At 39.8% G+C, this 19,600-nt stretch overlaps 1 protein-coding gene across 2 annotated transcripts in view; it reads left to right on the forward strand.

The window, feature by feature from the left end:
• The first annotated feature begins 9,825 nt into the window (after positions 1 to 9,825).
• The window catches only part of SLC35A3 (solute carrier family 35 member A3), a 49,831-nt gene continuing 40,056 nt past the window's right edge, over positions 9,826 to 19,600 (forward strand). The window contains exon 1 of one of the 2 annotated variants that reach the window (XM_032867211.1): positions 9,826 to 10,113. The gene's annotated coding sequence lies outside the window, so the exon portion shown is untranslated. The remainder of the gene's footprint in view (positions 10,114 to 19,600) is intronic. The other variant, XR_004383808.1, reaches the window with a different exon arrangement.

The following is a 19,600-nucleotide window of genomic DNA, read 5'->3' on the forward strand; positions in this document are numbered from 1 at the left end:
ACCATGATTTCACTCATAATTGAAATTTAAGAAACAAAACAGATGAATGGTGAAGGGAAAGAAAAAATAAAATAGGAATAAAACAGAAAGGGAGGCAAACCATAAGAGACTCTTAACTATAGAGAACAAAATGAGGGTTGCTGGAGGGGAGGGGAGGTGGGTGGAGGGAAGGGGTAACGGGGTGATGGGCACTAAGGAGGGCATGTGATGGAATGAGCACTGGGTGTTACATGCGACTGATGAATCTCTGAACTCTACCTCCAAAACTCCTAACATGCTGTATGTTAAGTAATTGAATTTAAATAAAATTAAAAATAAATGGAGGGCATTTGTTGTGATGAGCACTGGGTTTTATATGCAACTGATGCCTCACTAAATTCTACCCTGAAATTTATAATACACTATATGTTAACTATCTTGAATTTAAATAAAACCAAAGAAATAACTGCTAAAAAAAAGAAAAAATTCTCCCACCTCTAACCTTTGACAACCACTATTTCCTACTACTTGGTCCCTATAATTTTGCCTTTTCCTGGATATCATATAATAGGGTTATAGATTATTCCATCATACGGATGTACCCTTTCCAAAACATTTAGGTCAGTTCTAGTTTTGAGCAATTATGACTCATATTACTGTAAACATACACGCACAAGATTTTGTGTGAACATAATCTCTCAATTCTCTTTGTAAATAAATACCTAGGAGCAGGATTGCTGGGTTCTATAAGTGTATGTTTAACTTTAGAAAAAACTGCAAAACCGTTTTCCAGAGTAGCTCTATGATATCGTGTTCCCGCCAACAATGTATGGTAGTTTGCTGGTTTGTGTCCATGTCAGCACTCACTAATGCCAATTTCTTCTGTTGGTTCGTTTAGCCATTCTGATAGGTATATACTGGTATCTCATTTTGATTTGATTTTATTTTTTTAAGATTTTGTTTTTAAGTAATTGCCACACCCAACATGAAGCTTAAACTTAACAAACCAACATCAAGAGTCACATGTTCTACCGACCGATCCAGCCGGATGCCCCTGTCTCCTGGATGTTTTAATTGCTATGTTATGAGACTCAGTCCTGTCAAAATGCACTGGGGAATGTTAGAGTTTTCTTTGTCTTGTTTTAGCAGCTAGTTGTCCTAGTTAGGTTCAGGCCAAAAGTCTTGGCCTGCCTTCTGTGGGTCATGGTTCCAAAATAATCTCAGTTTTTGGACCCTGGCAGTATTTGGGTCTGGTCTGTGTGTGTTTTCTCAGGGGCTAAAGGGGCGTGGGTGGTGGTCTACACCATAGAGTAGTGTTCAAAACCTTTGGTTTTCTATGTCAGGTTAGTTTCACACATGAGTCCCTCAAGGTGATCCTAGAACTTCAAACACAAATCCATAAAATTCCCTTCTTACTTTTCTCCTGTCCAAAATCTCTACAACACTCTTTGGCTCCCAGTGTTCCTTTTCCTGATCCTCCTGGCAAGAATGCCTGGCTTTCAGTCTTCCTAAGCTGTCAGATGTCTCCCACAACTGGATCTCCCTTCAAGGCACATCAGGAGGCTCAGCTGCTGATGCAACCAACCGCCCATGGAGAGAGCAGCTTTGGAACTGGAGCCCTGCAAAGCCACGGAGGGAAAGAAAAACAGGATATTTCCCCCATTCTCTGCATTTTTCAGGGGTACCTCGTCTCCTTCCTCTGATTAGAGAGAGATTTTCTCTTGGCCATGCCCATTGCAATGTTCCAGAATTTGGGGTGCCTTGAGACTAATCCAAGGAATGATAGAAGGAAAAAAAATATGGGATTCACCATTTGTTGGTCTTTGAGTATTGATTTCTTTCCATATTTGTCCGCTATTATTTATTTTTCAGAGTCCTCAGTTGGTTGCTTTACATATATTCTCCAGGGTTTTATTGAAACAAGAAATAGTATAGAATATGCTTATGCCATCTAACCAGAGTTGGACCCTATACCTTTTGTAGTAGTTCAAGAAACTTTGATATGTTGGTGTGACATATCGAGATATACTTTCACAAGTTTTGTTTTCCATAGGCGGTATTCATATTTGAATCAGAATTTACCTAACTTGAAAGTAAATATCTTGTGTTAATGGGCAATGTAATTTTTACAAGTCTTATGGAAAGCTGCTTAGCTTTGGGGCACCTAGGTGGCTTAGTTAAGCTTAGTTAAGCGTCTGCCTTCAGCTTAGGTCATGATCCTGGGTACCTGAGGTCCTGGGATCAAGCCCCTCATTGGGCTTCCTGCTCAGGGAGAAGGCTGTTTCTCCCTCTCCCCTCTGCTTGCCTCCTGCCCCCACTTATGATCTCACTCTCTCTCTTGTTCTATCTCTATCTCAAATAAATAAATAAATAAATATAGTGGGTGAAGGACATTTCTTCAAAGAAGGTATATGAATGTCCCACGAGCACGGGAAAGGATGCTCAAAATCATTAGTCATTAGGGAAATGCAAATCCAAAGCATAATGAGTTACCACTTCCCACCTAGTAGAATGACTATAAATCAATAACAGAAAAGAAGTGAGATGAGGATGTGCAGAAATTGCAACTCTTCTACATTTCTGGTAGGAATGTAAAATGGTGCAGCTATTTTTTAACAATATGGCAGTTCCTTGGGTAATTAAACATGGTTTAATTACCCCATATGATCCTGCAATTTCACTGTTAGGTATCTACTCAAAAGAACTGAGAACAGAGACTCAAACAGATACTTGTACATGAATGTTCACAGCAGTGTTATTTACAATAGCTGAAAGGCAGAAATAACCCAAACGTCTTTTAATGGATGAATGGATAAATAAAATAAAAAGATTGAAGTTCTTATGCATACGACAACATGAATGACCTTTGAAAGTATCATGCTAAGTGTAATAAGCCAAATAAAAAAGGACAAATATTTTATAACATTTTTTGAAGTATTTAGAATAGGCAGATTTACAGAGTGCAGAAAATACCTTACGAGTTGGGGTAGGGTTGGGTGGGATAGAGAATCATTAGAAAAAAAAAGACATGGGGGAGGAGAACCAATGGAAATATAGAGCTGACACTGTTTCATGATAAGAATGTTATCAAGTCCTGCCACCATGGGTGTAGGGATTATTTCTTGAATTGATGCTAATTCTGCAGAAAGAGGCTGCCTAATTCATTGTTTTCTATGTCCTTTGACATAGGGGAGGGTCCTTCCTTTTCTATTATCTTCCTTGGTCATATCTGAAGTAGTCTTGAGAGTACACACTCTTTGGAGGCTGAGCAGTGTTTTGAACTCATTTCTTGGTTATAGAAGACTGGAGGCAAAGAGGGTTTTTTTTTTTTTTTCCTTAAAGATTTATTTATTAATTTTAGAGAGCAGGAGGAGGGGCAGAGGGAGAAAGAGAGAATCTCAAGTAGATTCCCCGCCGAGTAGGGAGCTGAAGCGGGGATCCACCTCATGACCCTGAGATCATGACCTGAATCATTATCAAGAGTCGATACTTAACTGACTGAGCCACAGGCAGCCGCCACCACCCCCCACCCAAAGAGGTATTTTAAGTCTTGTCCATGCTCTTGATTGCTTTGGCGGCACAATTATTTCATCAACACAACAGACTTCTTTTCTATTTGATTCCCATGATTTTCTTTTGTTAATAGTCATACCACAGTTCTTTTCTTGACACATCTCCATTTGTTTATCTATTTAATTCTAGGTTCTTTGTGTCCATCAAGTTTAGTGGGAAAGCAACACCTTTATTTCCTTCTTCCTGAGTCATTTCACCCATTGAAAGGATTTACTGAGGGGCGCCTGGGTGGCTCAGTTGTCAAGCGTCTGCCTTCGGCTCAGGTGGTGATCCCAGGGTCTTGGGATTGAGCTCCGCATCGGGCTCCCTGCTCCGTGGGCTTCTGCCTCTCCCACTCCCCTGCTTGTGTTCCCTCTCTTGCTGTGTCTCTTTCTGTCAAATAATTTAAAAAGAAAGAAAGAAGGAAGGAAGGAAGGAAGGAAGGAAGGAAGGAAGGAAGGAAGGAAGGGAGGGAGGAAAGAAGGAAAGGATTTACTGAGTGGCATTGCAATCTGTTCAGAAATTTTAAAGATGGGCATGACAGAGATATACTATTTTTTATCCTTGCCTATAGGCCTAGTTCTGATGGCTTTTTGTGTGTGTGTTTAAAATCCTACTCAATTTTATAGTTTACCAGTTGGGGATGAAAGACATTTACAACTCCCAACACAGCAAGTTCCCAAATGTGTATGTTCTCTCTATTTCTTTCCATTTCTGCTTATAAATTAATCAATTATTTTTTTGAGTACTTCTCTTTTATGAAGTATCTTGTCAAACACAGCCAACATTAACCAACACGTGTTACTGACATTTGTTTTCTAGTCCCTTCTAGAACTATAAACATACGAGGTCCATTATTTACCTATCAAGTTATTGTAGGTGACAGTTTTATCAAATATTCCAGTGCATAGCAAAGATTGTCATTCCTCCAGCTTCTAAAATAAGCTTATTTCACTCTAAGTCAATGCCGCAAAAGTTTGGTTTTGTTAACACACGCCACACTTCATCTCAGGGCATCAATTTTTGTATCAATCAATATATGTTACGTTTTGTTGAAATTATAATATAATATAATATAACATAATATCTTAGTATAATAACAAAGATTTATTTCTGGTTCATGCTCTGGGTCTCCTGCAGGTTGCTGGGGCTTTCACTTTTCATCTTGTCATTCTAGGGCACAGACTGATGAAGTGAGCATTGCCAGACTCAGAAGCTGAGAGCAAGGTTTTGGAAGGTCACAAATTGACAATTCAGTGCTATGGCCCTGAATGACACACATAATATATTTATAACTGATTGACCAGACTAATCATGTAGTCTCACACAACCACAAGAGAGCTGGGAAGTGCAACTTATCACATGCCCTGAAGGTAGAGAGCAGCAAAATTTGGTGAACAGCATAATCCAACTGCATATTAATTCTATATCATCGATGCACTCAAGGACTGCTGAGTAGAGGCCCAACTTCACTAGATTTGCAACCCCTCACCCATTTCCAAACTTAAGAGGCTCCTGACCAGCTTTTTCTTTTTAAAAGATTTTATTTATTTATTTATTTGACACAGAGAGAGAGAGATCACTAGTAGGCATAGAGGCAGGGAGAGAGAGAGAGGGGGAAGCAGGCCCCTGCTGAGCAGGCAGCCTGATGCAGGGCTCGATCCCAGGAGGACCCTGAGACCATGACCTGAGCCGAAGGTAGAGGCTTTAACCCACTGATCCACCCAGGCGCCCCCTGACCAGCTTTAATAGCACAAGTATAAGTACATACTCTGTCCCATTCCTCCACAAAGGATTCTGGTGATTTCGGCAGGTAACTATGCCACGTAAAAGGGAAGTCCCCAAAACTTCTATTTACAATTGGCCTTGACTCTGAGATGAAACCAATTCTTTGATGGCCAGACCACTATGTTTTCCACCAGTTAGGAACTTAAGAGTGTCAGGTCATAACTGAAGCTTTGGCTAGAGTCAATAAGCTTCATGGGGCAGCGATCTAGGGTAATTTCCCGAGTTTTTAAATGTATAGGTAGGGCAGATGGGCTTACTTTCATAAAACCATCCCCTGAACCCTGACTCAAAGATTAAGTCTATTATAATAGGAAAAGCCAAGCAGAAGCCACTGGAGAACCCCTCTTGGCTAACTGAGGACACAGAAAGTTAATTCATTTCAAACCACCCTGATAGATGTTCTATAAAGTATTAAACTCTAGAGATCCATCCCAGAGCAAACGGATCACATGTCCATTGAGCTATTAATGATATGCAAGTGACCTCCTTCAACTCCTCTTTGAGGTAAATGGTGGACAAGTAAATAACCTTTGGCTATTTGGCTATCCTCTCCAGCTTTCTTTGCAAATAGGTTGTTTGACCTGAAGACCTAAGAGCATGCCAGATTCAACTAATTTGGCAACTTAAAAGAATGAACTAGTTTTTCCTACTCATGAGCTGTAATTTCAATTCAATAATTTTAAGAGTTATAATAGCATAGGAACAGACTATGAGTGACACCTGGAAACCTGAGGTTTATCTCTAAGCACTGCAATGTTTTGTTTTTTAACTGTTTGGACAGATACCCATTAGAAACATATATCACCATAATCTTTGTTCTTTCTTTCTTATTTGTTGTCTTTCCTTTCCTTTTTTCCCTACTGAGTCTTATCAGGATGCCTCGCTAGCTCAGTGGGAAGAGCACATAACTCTTGATCTTAGGCTCATGAGTTTGGCCCCATGGTAGGTGTAGAAATTACTAAAAAAAAAAATAAATAGGGTTGCCTGGGTGACTCAGTTGGTTAAGTGTCTGCCTTTGGCTCAGGTCATGATCCCCAACAGGGAGCCTCCTTCTCCTTCTCCCTCTCCTGCTCACCCTGCCTGTGTTCTCTCTCTGTCAAATAAATAAATAAAATCTTAAAATAAATAAGTACATAAATAAACTCATAAAGAAAAAGAGTCCCTAAACTACTAGCTCTGCCTAAAGACATTGATCTGGGGACTGACACTTTGTGTGCATAATGCTTACAGTGTCTACAGCACCAAATATAATTTGATGTGGTCTTAATTTCTGTGGGGCACCCCTGGGAACCACTCATGCTTTCAATCAGATTCTTAGATTTAACAAATAAGAATATAGGATACCCAGTTAAATTTGAATTTCTTTTTTTTTTAAGATTTATTTATTTGACAGAGAGGAATCACAAGTAGGCAGAGAGGCAGGCAGAGAGAGAGGGGGAAGCAGACTCCCTGCTGAGCAGAGAGCCCGATGTGGGGCTTGATCCCAGGACCCTGAGATCATGACCTGAGCCGAAGGCAGAGGCTTAACCCACTGAGCCACCCAGGTGCCCTAAATTTGAATTTCTGATAGACTGATGATTATTTTAGTACAAGTATATCCCCAATATTGCATATATTAAATAATTATTCATTGTTTATTTGAAATTCAAATTTAACTAAGTGTCTTGTATTTCATTTGGCAACTCTAATGAAATTCTGTTGAGTTACCTAGTCCTGTTTGACTGGCTACCCTCAGGCCCATATGTTGTTCAAATTTTTCTGTCTTTAAGTAGCCAAAATTTTGCCTCTCAGAGCTGTTATGATAGGGACGCCAAAGCTAGTCCTCTGTCCCAGGTTGCTGTTTTTCTCCCTTCCTTCATGGCCATCTCTGTTCTTCACTGACACTTAAAAAAAAAAAAAATATATATATATATATATAGAGATCCATCCCAGAGCAAACGGATCACATGTCCATTGAGCTATTAATGATATGCAAGTGACCTCCTTCAACTCCTCTTTGAGGTAAATTTGAGGTAAATTTACCTCTTTGAGGTAAATATATATAAATTTAATGACATATATATATATATATGTCAGAGAGAGAGAGAAGCAAAAGGGGAAGCAGGCTCCCCACTGAGCAAGGAGCCCAATATGGGACTCCATGCCAGGACTCCAGGATCATGACCTGAGCTGACAGCAGACACTCAACAGACTGAGCCACCCAGGCGTTCCTTCACTGACACTTCTTAACTCTATTGCCACTTTTGCTGTCTGCCACCTTTTTACTATTCTGGCTCATTCTTTTCCTATACCACTTTTTCTTTCTATAACAACTAAATGTAGTGTTTTAGAGTGAGCGTGGACTTTCAAAGCAGACAAATCGGGATTTGAATCCCAGTTTATCTTTCAGTAAGTCTGGGAACTTCAGTAAGTTACTGAATGTCACTAAGCCTCAGTTTCTCTTTCTGTAAAAGAGAGACACGAATGCCTACTTTACAGGGCTGTTCTGAAGGTTAGAGGAGATGATATAGGCAAACTACTCAAAGGGACAGTCCTTATTAAATTGTTATTATTGGAAGAGTTTTAGATATTGGGTACTGATTTAACTGTTTTGAAGGTGTTGGGTGCCTAGACTTGCAGTTCAGGCTCTGCTCACATTCTTCCCTGGTAAACTTTTGTACTGTCTGGCTTGTCTTTGACATCATTCCAAAACAGTTCAGTTTAGGAAATATGTATTGAGTTTCTACCATGGGCTCACCAGTGTGCTAAATGCTGAAGATCCGGAGATAAATGAGATAGCACAGATCTCAAGGAAAGTGTTAGGCAGAAAGAATTGATATGAAAACAGATCACAGTACAATGAAGTAAAATTACCTAGGTATGATCAGAGTGCCTCAAGACACTGAGACCTCAGATAAGGAAATCAGACCCCTGGGAGGAAGGAGGCTGGAAAAGCCTTCAAGTGTGTGTTAATACCTGAGCAGAGAATTAAAAGTGGAATGGGCTTGCTATAAAAAAATATATATATATATGTGGAAACAGTAGAAACATATTCTACACTTAGTGAACAGCATGAGAAATAGCAAAATGTCCTATGGGTGGTATACACAGGGAAGCTCAAAGCAATGCAGTAGGTATTATGAGTATAAATTGTAAACCTAGATAAGGCTAATGAAAGTTATTACTTTCTTTTGGTCATCAGTGTTAGGGAGCATAACTTCGCAGCAGTTGTGAGTTTCATATATTTGGCCCTCTATTTTTTCTTTCTTTTTTTCTTTTTTATTTGGCCCACTATTTTCATCACTGCTTTTGTTTGTATAGAGTTGTTTTTTTTTATATAGAGTTTTGATCATTTTCAATTTCATGCCTGTCCCAGATGTCAAAACACATGTTACTGTTTTATAATTATAAGTGCTTCCACTTTTCATTTTTCTCATTTTAAAGCTTTCTGAGAGAATTGAAGGCCTTTCTTTAATCTAAAAAAATGTTTTCATGTCTTAAGGTATATTTTTGCTGCTGGTTAATTTTTAAAACATTTTATCTTTCTTTCCCCTTACAACCACACATATATACTGAGTACTTACTATTTTTGAATTAAAAAAATAGATAGATATGTTAGAATGGTGCCTAGCTATTATTATTTTGTACCAGCCATATTTTGTTTCCAAAATATTTGGACAAACATTAAGATCTAATATAAATTTCCACATCCAGGGGTTTTCTCAAGGTCATAACACAAAAAAAAAATTTAAAGCCAGTTATTTTTCTAACACAGTTATTTAATTTTATTTTCCTGCTCTCTGTCTCTATGGAGGTAATTTTAATCATGTGCAATATAAGCAGATGTAGGCTTCATTTACAGCGGCACTGTGTAAGAAGAAAGGGAAAACCTTAAAATGCAATCTGATGATCAAACTGGACCTAGAATAATAATTTTAGCTTGTCCATCATCAGACTGGGCTGGGGTGGTTGGAGGGTTTCCAACAAAGAAATCAGACGGCCTTCGAAAGTTAGTGTTGCCTAAGGGATCCATGAAGCCAGGAAGGGGTTAAGTCTCTTAGAACTCTGAGATCCTCTGGCCCCATTTGCTTTTCCTTGCTGGTTGTTCCTTCCCCTGCCCTGGTTAATAGCATTAAGGGGCTCTCCTCAAACTCAAGGTCTCGGCCAGGATGGGAGAAGTGGTCATTTCCAACTCAAGAAGCGTTCTTTTGGACTCCTGGGTGGCAGCCTGTGCCAGGGCTAATCTTGGTGTTTTCAGGGACAGTAACAGCTATTTCTAGTTGGGGTTGTTTCCTGGATCCTCCTCTTCACTCCCTCTTAGGGTCCTTTGCCCCAAAGGACTTTGCCTTTCTTTTCGCAGTCGGACACCCTGGCACCCAGCACGACCGGACAGCCCCGCAGAAGCCCGCGGCGGGAGCCACTCCATCTGACTCTTCCACCCGGGACATAACTAGCAGGAGGCAGTGCCCCAGGCGGCAACGCGACGGTGAAGGCTACACCGGGGGCTGCCCGCCGAGCCGCCTAGGTGCCTCGCCTTTGGGGACAGAGCTGGCAAGCGCCAAGCTGGGGCCGCCGGAGCCGAGCCGGGAACCGCGTTTGCCCGGGCCGAGGCGGAAGCCGGAGCATTTGGGGGACGGGACCGCGGGAACCCGGAAACGCCTGGGCCGCACCAGGCTCGCGGCGGCGAAGGCGGCTGGAGCCGGCGGCCCAGGGCGGCAAGGGTCGCGGGGGACCCAGCGGGCTGGCCAGCCTCGGGTGCCGGGCGGAGCTGAGTCGCCGCCCGGGGTGCGCGCAGCCGGTGGAGCTGCGCGGGAGGTGAGCATGGGGCGCCCCTGGGGGGAGGCGGGCGTAGGGCAGCAGGCTGCTGCAGCGGCCGCCGGAGCGCTAGAGGCTGCCGGTGGCGTGGGGGCGGGCGGCGCAGCTCCGGGAGGAGGAGGAGGAAAAGGTGTGCGGGGGCCTGATGGAAAGTCCGTCCGAGTGAAGGGGACGGTGTCGAGATAAGCATGGGGGGGAGCGGATGAAGTGACACGTTGTACCTCGGAGGGACGACGTGCAGAATGTGTTGGGTGGAGGAGGAAAGGGCCCGAGGAAAGGGGTGTGTCAAGCGAATGAAAAGGGCACTGTGTGCCTCCGAGCCTGGGGCGTGTGGAGCCCAGTGGCCGGTGGGCCCGGCTGGCCGTCATTCCTTCCGTGAAGGTCCCTTGAGCTCCCGCTCCGAGAGTAGCCCTGCGGTAGGCGCCGATCCACCAGACGAGGACCCTGCAGTCGCAGGGACTTCAAGAGATGGAAGGGCTGTCCTTGGTAAGGCTAGTAGCGCACAGGCAGGGGGTGTCCGAAGCTGGGTGAGATTCCTATCAGGAGATGTGTGCGCGCGCGCCCGTGTGCTGGGGGAAGGGTTCTGAGTGCTGAGGGAACGAGGATTTTCATAGTATTTATTTAACCAACTAACCACCTTTCAGGAACGCTGGTTCAAATGAATTAAAGAATGATACTGAATGTTGAAATGGGCCTTGCTTGGCCAACCGCTTACATGCCATTACTTTATAGTAGTAAGACTGACTCTTTTATTATGTTCTATTACATGCAGTCTTTGAAAATGGAATCAGAGTTTTTGGTTTTCAGTCAACATTCAGCTTTGATAGTTAAAGATGAAATTTGGTACAGTTTCTCACTTGGTGGTCTTATTTTCATTGGTAAACTCTGGTTGTTTCCTTTAAGGGAATGTTAAGTTTATATTAATGGTTCTAACATTTCCTACCTAACACGTCCTCTTAAGTATAGATTCTGCTTTTTCAGCGTCTCAGTTTACTTCTCCCCTTTTTCCTTCCTGCAGTCTCCATGCTAAATGTGGTGCTTCTCCCTTATTTGCAGTATAGCAATGGCTTCCAAACTGGACTTGCTTCCCTCAATCTGTCCCCCTTCCAGTCACTCCCCTCCATACTGCTTCTTAAAAGATAGCTTATGCAATCCCTGGTCACTCTTCCCTCAGAAGTACTCAGTGACCTCTATTGGCTCCAAAATACATTTAAAATTATTTAGGGTGGCATTCAAAACCTTTCAAAATTGTAGCTGTCCATAGCTCCAATCAGATCACTATGTCCCTTTAATTTTTTTGAATTACTTTATCCACATAATTTTTTTTTTTTTTTTTTTTTAGCTAAGCTGCTATAGTTACTTGGAAATGTTATTTCTGAACATGCTGTGTGCCTACTGCCTGGGTCTTTGCTTGCATCCTTTCTTCTACAAGGATCTTCCTTACCATCTTTGTTGAGATTCTACTTGTTCTTTTTTTTTTTTTAAATTAAGATTTTATTTATTTATTTGACAGAGACAGGGAGAGAGAGAGAGAGAGACCGTGTGCACAAGCATGGGGAGCAGCAAGCAGAGGGAGAGGAAAAAGCAGGCTCCCTTCTGAGCAAGGAGCCCTATGTGGGGCTCCATCCCTGGAGTTAAGTATTTGAAGGTAAACACTTAACCGACTGAGCCACCCAGGCACCCTGATTCTACTTATTCTTTAATGCCTTACATACCACCTCTTTTTTTTTTTTTTTTAAGATTCTATTTATTTATTTGACAGAGATCACAGGTAGAGAGACAGGCAGAAAGAGAAGGGGAAGCAGGCTCCCCGCTGAGCAGAGAGCCCTACACGGGGCTTGATTGCTGGACCCTGAGATCATGACCTGAGCCAAAGGCAGAGGCTTTAACCCACTGAGCCACCCAGGCGCCCCAATACCACCTCTTTTTAAAAACATTTCTTATTAAGATATAATTGACGTATAACATTATATTAGTTTCAGTTGTACAGCATATGATTTGATATTTGTATATATTGTAGAATGATCACCATAGTAAGTCTTGTTAAGTCTTCATCACCACACAGTTAACACATTTTTTTTCTTCTCTTGTTAAGTCTTCATCACCACACAGTTAACACATTTTTTTCTTCTGATAAGAACTTTTAAGATCTACTCTCTTAGTAACTTTCAAATATATAATATGGTATTATTAACTATAGTCACCATGTTGTACCCCTAGGACTTACTTATTTTATATATAATTAGAAGTTGACACCTTCTTATAAAGTTTTCTGAAGTCTACCATTAGTCCAAAATATTCTTTTCCTTTGTATGCTGAGCTTTACAATTTTAATTATTTAATTTATTTTTATAAATTTATTTTTATAAATTATTTATAATATAAACATATATGAATAAAATACATTATATATTATATAATATATAATAATATAATAATATAAGTACAAAATATAAAATATAAATATAACATATTTATAACATATTTATAAAATATTTATTTTTATAAATAATTTATAACTTTAAATATTTGTTAATTTGCATTTTACTATGGTTATTTGAGGAATTTGTCTATACTACCTCAAAGATTTATTACTAGGATCAAACATGGACCAGAAAGGCAAATTCAAATATACAATTATTAATAAAATCTGAAATAAGTTTACATCACCACACAAGAATTAATCCTTGCCTCCAGGGTCACTTGTATCACGACTTGTATCCAGTTGTCCAGCTTTAGCAAAAGGGCAGTTTTTGTTTTTAGTGATTCCAAGTCGGAAGGACGGGAGAAAGTTGGAAATGTTAGTTTGGATAGTCATAGCAAGATAGTGGAGAAAAATAGAGGAATTCAGGATCCAGTCCAGTTCATAGGTAGATAACAAAACCTCAGAGACAATAAACTGGACTAGAATCTAATATCCACAATAGTGGGCTACTGAAACATAATTTTATTTCTCTACAGTTATCTCCATTTCTACCAAAGGTAAACAATATGACTAATTTGCGTGCAAGATCAGTCTAGTTTCATTAAACTTGGTTTGATTATTTATGTAAGAATAGCGATTAGCCATATAGGCTCTTTTGAAGTCTGCCTTGCTGCAGCTTTTCAAAAGTAATCTCTGAGTGGACTTTTAAAAGCTTCTTAAGGCCAGGATGCCAAGCCAAGGATTCACCATTAGACTTTGCCTGCAATACCTTTAGATTTGGGTGAATTCCTCTCTTCTCTCTTCTAGAGGTCTCTAGGAGATCCTGAGGTTCTTGGGCCTGCCAGGAATTGACCTCTTCCTTACCCCCCTGATAAGACTGAGAACCCTGAAAGCAAGATACCAGTTGAGCTTTTTTTTTTTTTTGAAGGGGTATTATAGGCTCTATATAGTCAATCTTAGTCTTAAAGTTGTCTGGTCATATCAGATATTATACCCATCCTTCTCTGACATTTGACTGAAATGTCAGTCAAAACTTTGGCAGTATAGCCAGTATTTCAAGTTGTGTCTTGTTACAGGGAGAACAGATTCATATTGAACTTATACAAATAACCACATTGCCATGAGACTAAACATCCTAAGGGTTTCTGGGAGGAATTAGGTAAGGAGAAAAAGACAAATGTTTAATTTTGTTTATACAGGTACACTTTTCCAAATTGTTGTAAGTTATAGAAAGCTTAAGAGAAAAGGTTTCCTTAAATCTTTTATTTTTTTTAATTTTTTAAAAAAGATTTTATGTATTTATTTGACACAGAGAGCATGAATAGGGGTGGGGGAGAGGGAGAAGCAAGCTCCCAGTGGAACGGGAAGCCCTACTTGGGGCTGGATCCCAGGACCCTGAGATCACGACTTGAGCTGAAAGAGATGCTTAACCAATTGAGCCACCCAAGCACTCCTTAAATCTTTTAAACAAAATGTTAAAGAACCAATAGTGTTTCAAACAAAAACTCAAAAATTACAATGATTCTCATCAGTTTATTCAGTCCCATTTAATTTCTTGTTTTTCTTGATTATGGGTTAGTAGTTTTATGAATCTGTCAGTTTTTTCCATGGAATTCTGAAAATTCTTCCCTAGTATGATCTTAAAGTTGTCAGAAACCTGTATTCTAGAGTACTTGCCAGAATTCTTTCCATGAATCTTTTTGAAGACAAGCATTTTTGGATCATAGCAGCTTGGAAAAGCTTTCATGAAAGCATCAGTTCAAAAAAATAACTGTCTATAAATGAAAAAGACTTAAAATGGCCATGGTTAAAGATCTGATCAGTTCATTTCTAATGCAGTTGACAAGGCTATTTGGTTATTTCTGTGACACATATTTTAAGATTATAATGGATTATGACTGATGACATTCTACCAGACTATATCAAATTTTAAGAAATTTTATACAATTTCTGGAACACATATTAATAACATCCTTCATACAAATATAACCCAGGAAGGTTAAATATTACTTATTTAGCAAGGTTTTCTATATAATTTGACATATCAAATAAACCTAATTAGTTTGACATTTCTTTTTTTATAAGGAGCTAGAACAAATCTTTTGAGATGTTTCAGCGACCCTCTGGAACAAATCAAAGTTCCAGGTCCAAAAGACTTCATTTAGGATGTGATTTTGGGGAATTTTGCCAAACATATTAAAAGCTTTTAAAATACATGATTAAAGGGGCGCCTGGCTGGCTCAGTGGGTTAAAGCCTCTGCCTTCGGCTCAGGTCATGATGGTCCTGGGATCGAGCCCCACATCGGGCTCTCTACTCCACGGGGAGCCTGCTTCCTCCTCTCTCTCTCTCTGCCTGCCTTTCTGCCTACTTGTGATCTCTGTCTGTCAAATAAATAAATAAAATCTTAAAAAAAAAATACATGATTAAATAGGATCGTAGGTCCTGTGAAACAATCCCTTTAACATAGGTATATATATAAAACCTTCGCTTTTTTAATGGAGAAGGTTGTTTTCTTAAGTAATCAAAGACCTGATAAAGAAAATGAGAAACACAGGAAGTTATTTTGATAAAACACTGGATCTTTGTTTTCTAGGCAGGTTACTTAAAAGATAAAGGAAAACCTTTCACAGTCTTATCAGGAGTAGACCCATAGTCCAAGAAAACTTTATTCTTTAAGGAGAAACAAGACTCAATCCTAGGGTACCTGAGTACCTCAGTTTGTTAAGTGTCTACCTTCAACTCAGGTCGTGATCCTGGGGTCCTGGGATTGATTTCCGTGTCAGGCTCCCTGCTCAGTGAGGAGTCTACTCTCCTTCTCCCTTTGCTTCCCTCTCTCTGTGTCAAATAAACAAATAGAATCTTTTTAAAAAAAAAGACTCAGTTCTAGTTTTACATCAATGTACTTTTGATATTAAGGCTCATTTTTATAACCCCTATAACTAATGCATTCAGTTTTAGCCACTTGACCGCTCAAAATAAGTTTCTTCTCTCTCTCTTCTCAGCTTTCTATATCTATTCAGTGTTTGTCTTTTATTTTGCTCTTTCTCATTATGGAGAAACCAATTATTCTACTTTAGGGCAAAATTACTCCCTTTTTTTTCTCTTGACAAAAACATATGTCCATATCTTATAGTTTTCATACCAAAACACATCTACTTTCCGTGTATACAGGGTTCCCCCCTTATTTCTAGTATTTGAATTACATATATTAATTAGAATTCTTAACTCTTAGAATGCTTAATTCTAGTGAAAACTAGGAAGTAAGTAATTGTGAAATGTTTGTTTTTTTTTTTAAACATAGTCGCTGAATATCCATCATTTAACTTGACTTCTCAAAACTCTAAGGACATTAAGTCACCAAAAAGATTTGGGAAACTATTCAAGCAGACATAAAAAATAATTATTGTTGAGGGCGCCTGGGTGGCTCAGTGGGTTAAGCTGCTGCCTTCGGCTCAGGTCATGATCTCAGGGTCCTGGGATCGAGTCCTGCATCAGGCTCTCTGCTCAGCAGGGACCCTGCTTCCCTCTCTTTCTGCCTGCCTCTCTGTCTACTTGTGATCTCTCTCTGTCAAATGAATAAATAAAATCTTTAAAAAAAAAATAATTATTGTTGAAAAGTTCATTTATGAACTTTTGTATTTTTAAATTTTTTTACATTTAAACTTTTACATTTATTTAATTCACTTGTCTTAAACAAATACGTTTCAATTACTCATGAAAATTTCATGAGACATTAAGCAGCTAGCCATCTTATTATTTTTCTTGCTGACAAATTTTGTAATATTAAGCAGCTAGTCATCTTACTATTTTTCTTGCTGACAAATTTTGTAACATAGAGCTAATGTTGTGCTTATTTGACTTGTAAACCCAGGTAGAAAAGTTGTATGTCTGCATTATATTTAATGCTGACAACTTTGTTTGTTTTGTTGTTGTTGTTTTAGCTAAACCAACAATATTCTTATTTGCCAAAGATTACCTAAGTCATGTGAACTTAAAAACATTTGTGTTAGTTTCTGTATTTCTCTCCGAGAATATTAAATTAATATAGTATTCCCTTTTCCCCTAATTTAATTAAATTGAGCTCTTTTACAAACTACTTTTGGCAAGACCATCTAGAGGTAGAAAAATATTACACATCTAAAACACACAAACAGAAATGAGATCTTATGACTTTTGTTTTAAATTCTTAACCATGTGTCAGATACAATAATAGAAAACTCACTAGTTTATATAAAAGAACAGTTGGGCCCAAATTGTGTGTCTGACAGGTAGAATAAGGTAAGGTTACCTGCTTAGATGGCTAAAGCTTTTTACTAATGTTTGTTGAAAAGACTTTTTTTCCCCTAAGTTTATTTATTTAAGTAATCTCTACACTGAACCTGGGGCTTGAACTCATGACCCTGAGATCAAGAGTCACACACTTCTCTGAGTGAGCCAGCTGGGTGCCCTGAGAAGACTTTTTAAGATTGTTCATTTGCCCAGTTTCCAAATAACTCCCTTTCCCTTTTCAGCATCAGGGTAATTGTCTCTGACTCTCTTAGAGATCCTGATGGAGGATAGGGGTCTTAAAGTTCAAATGACTATAGGCACCTGAGGGCTAAAGTGGGGAGAGAGAAATCTTGCAGGGGTAGAAAGAGGGATGGTGGAGATAGGGGCCTGCCTGAAGGATTCAAGGCAAATGAGTAGAATATTGAAGTTGGCTAAAGGAGGAAGAAGGAGCAGAAGTAATGGGAAGAGAGAGAGGTCTTAGAAGAACCAGTTTGGGAAGATCTTAGGTTTCCCAAAGAAGCCAGTGAAGTTCCAGATTATCCTCAGCAAAACCATGCCAATAAGAAGGAGGTAGACAGAGGTGGCAGAGTATATAGCCAGCAGGGGTTCAAGAAGAGGATTTCAGTGGACTGAAAAGTTCTCATGGGAAGCATACGATGAAATAGAACAGAGAGGCATTAAAGAACAAAAATAATTCCCATCCGGCTCCAAATACCAGCTTCCAATTAGACTAACTTGACCATAGAGCTCCTTTAAAAATCCTTTCAAATATCTTATTATCAGGTTTCAGCTGGGACAAACAGTAAATATTCCTGGCAGTACTGAACTCCTTTTTAAAAATATTTTTTCAAAAAAAAATTTTTTTTAAACCAAAGGTAAGTCTATTGAGTGACTCACAACCAAAACCAATAAGCCTTTTGACCTGCTCCGTTTCCGACCTGGGCCGGTTCACCCCTCCTTAGGCAACCTGGTGGTCCCCCGCTCCCGGGAGGTCACCATATTGATGCTGAACTTAGTGCGGACACCCGATCGGCATAGCGCACTACAGCCCAGAACTCCTGGGCTCAAGCAATCCTCCTGCCTCAGCCTCCCGAGTAGCTGGGACTACAGGCGCGCGCCACCGCGCCCGGCCAATAAGCCTTTTATGACTCAACCATGTTGCAAGAAACATCCCCAGAGAAGGTAAAAAAGATGCAGCCCTCCCAAGGTCCAGAAGCACTATTAAAAGATAGCCAAAAGAAAGAGACAACATGTCCCCACTTCATCCTGCACTCTCCAAACAACTGGCAGCAGTCAGTAGGATGCTAGCTTCCAATGGGGTGCAACCCACATTTCTGAGAACCTGCATGCCCCAGGCAGGCAGAAAGCCAAGCCAAATTTTTAGGGCACAAAATGAGACTTTATCAATAACCAGTGGGTACCCTAAAACCAAATTCCCGAGAATCTTAATTCAGAGAACTAATATTTACAAATGTTTTTATTCTGCTAATCTGATTTTGGAAAGGAAGAGGCCATATGAAATTTTACCTTCTTCTCTTGACTGGGCGTTATATAAACAGATCAAGGAGAGCTGATTTGGTAAGAATTCTTACCCATCTCTGGCCTCTGCTATTTCTTCCAGGGTCCCATCTGTGAGCTGTAGAGTGCGTAGGGTATCTCAGCAATCCCATCTTTTGTCACCAGAAACTGTAGGGGAAGAAATTAATTTTCTCTCTGATCTTCTGAGTTCCTAGCTGAGACTGCCATAATAAAAGACAGATTAACAAGAGAAAAACAGAGGCTTATTAACATATGTTCTCCATATATACAGTGTATACACTCAGGGAAAATGAGTAACTCAAAGGAGTAGCTTTAGAATTCAGAATTAAATACCATTCTGAGAGGGAAAGGGGAAGGGAGATGTAGGCCTCTTAGGGAAAAGTAAGCGATTTTTAGGAAAGACGAATGGGCCCTTAGAAGAATATGTAAGAGTTAAGATAGTTTGTGGCAAGGTTTATCTGGGTATAGTGTTAACTTCTAATCTGCTCTTCTATAGTGAGTCAATCCTCCCTAGTTGATGAAACTCCTCTGGAGAGGGGGGATTTATGACAACTGAGTTGCTTGTAGAGGATTTGTTTTTAGGTAGAAGAGGAAGGTTTGGGAAAACCCTCCCCTGCATTTGCTGTTTTTTAAGTACCTACAGCTTGAAATAACCAATATGCTAAAGTGGTGCATTTTGCGGTGGCATATTCTATTTTCTTTCACCCCCATTTTCTAGATGAGAACATTAAAGGTCAGATAGATCAAATAACTGGCCCTAGGTTCTGCACAAACTCTTTACACTGCTTCAGTTATATTCGATATGGATATAATTTGTATCTTCAGATGTGTCTTTTTTTTCTTAAGGTTTTATTTATTTATTTATTTGAGAGAGAGAGAGCACAAGTTGGGCAGGGAGCAGGGTGGGCAGAGGGAGAGAAAGAAGCAGATTCCTCATTGAGCAAGGAGCCTGATGCAGGGCTCTATCCCAGGACCTGGAGAGCATGACCTGAGCTGAAGGCAGACGCTTAACTGACTGAGCCTCAGATGTGTCTTTCACACAGTGAGAGCTCAATATGATGAATGAATGAAGGATACACATTAGAACCAACTGAAATTACCTCAGTTAAAGCCCAGTCTTACCATTCAGTAGCTGCGAAGTATTACTTTTGAGCTTTTTCCTTCTCCTGAAAGTTTTAGACAGGGAACTTTCTATTTTATATTAATCTGCTGTGGAATTTTTGTGTATGTGTATGAAACTGCAAAAAAATTAA

This window comes from Lontra canadensis, unplaced genomic scaffold (genome assembly GCF_010015895.1).
Source record: "Lontra canadensis isolate GAN:19392208 unplaced genomic scaffold, GSC_riverotter_1.0 scaffold33, whole genome shotgun sequence".
NCBI classification, from domain to species: domain Eukaryota; kingdom Metazoa; phylum Chordata; class Mammalia; order Carnivora; family Mustelidae; genus Lontra; species Lontra canadensis.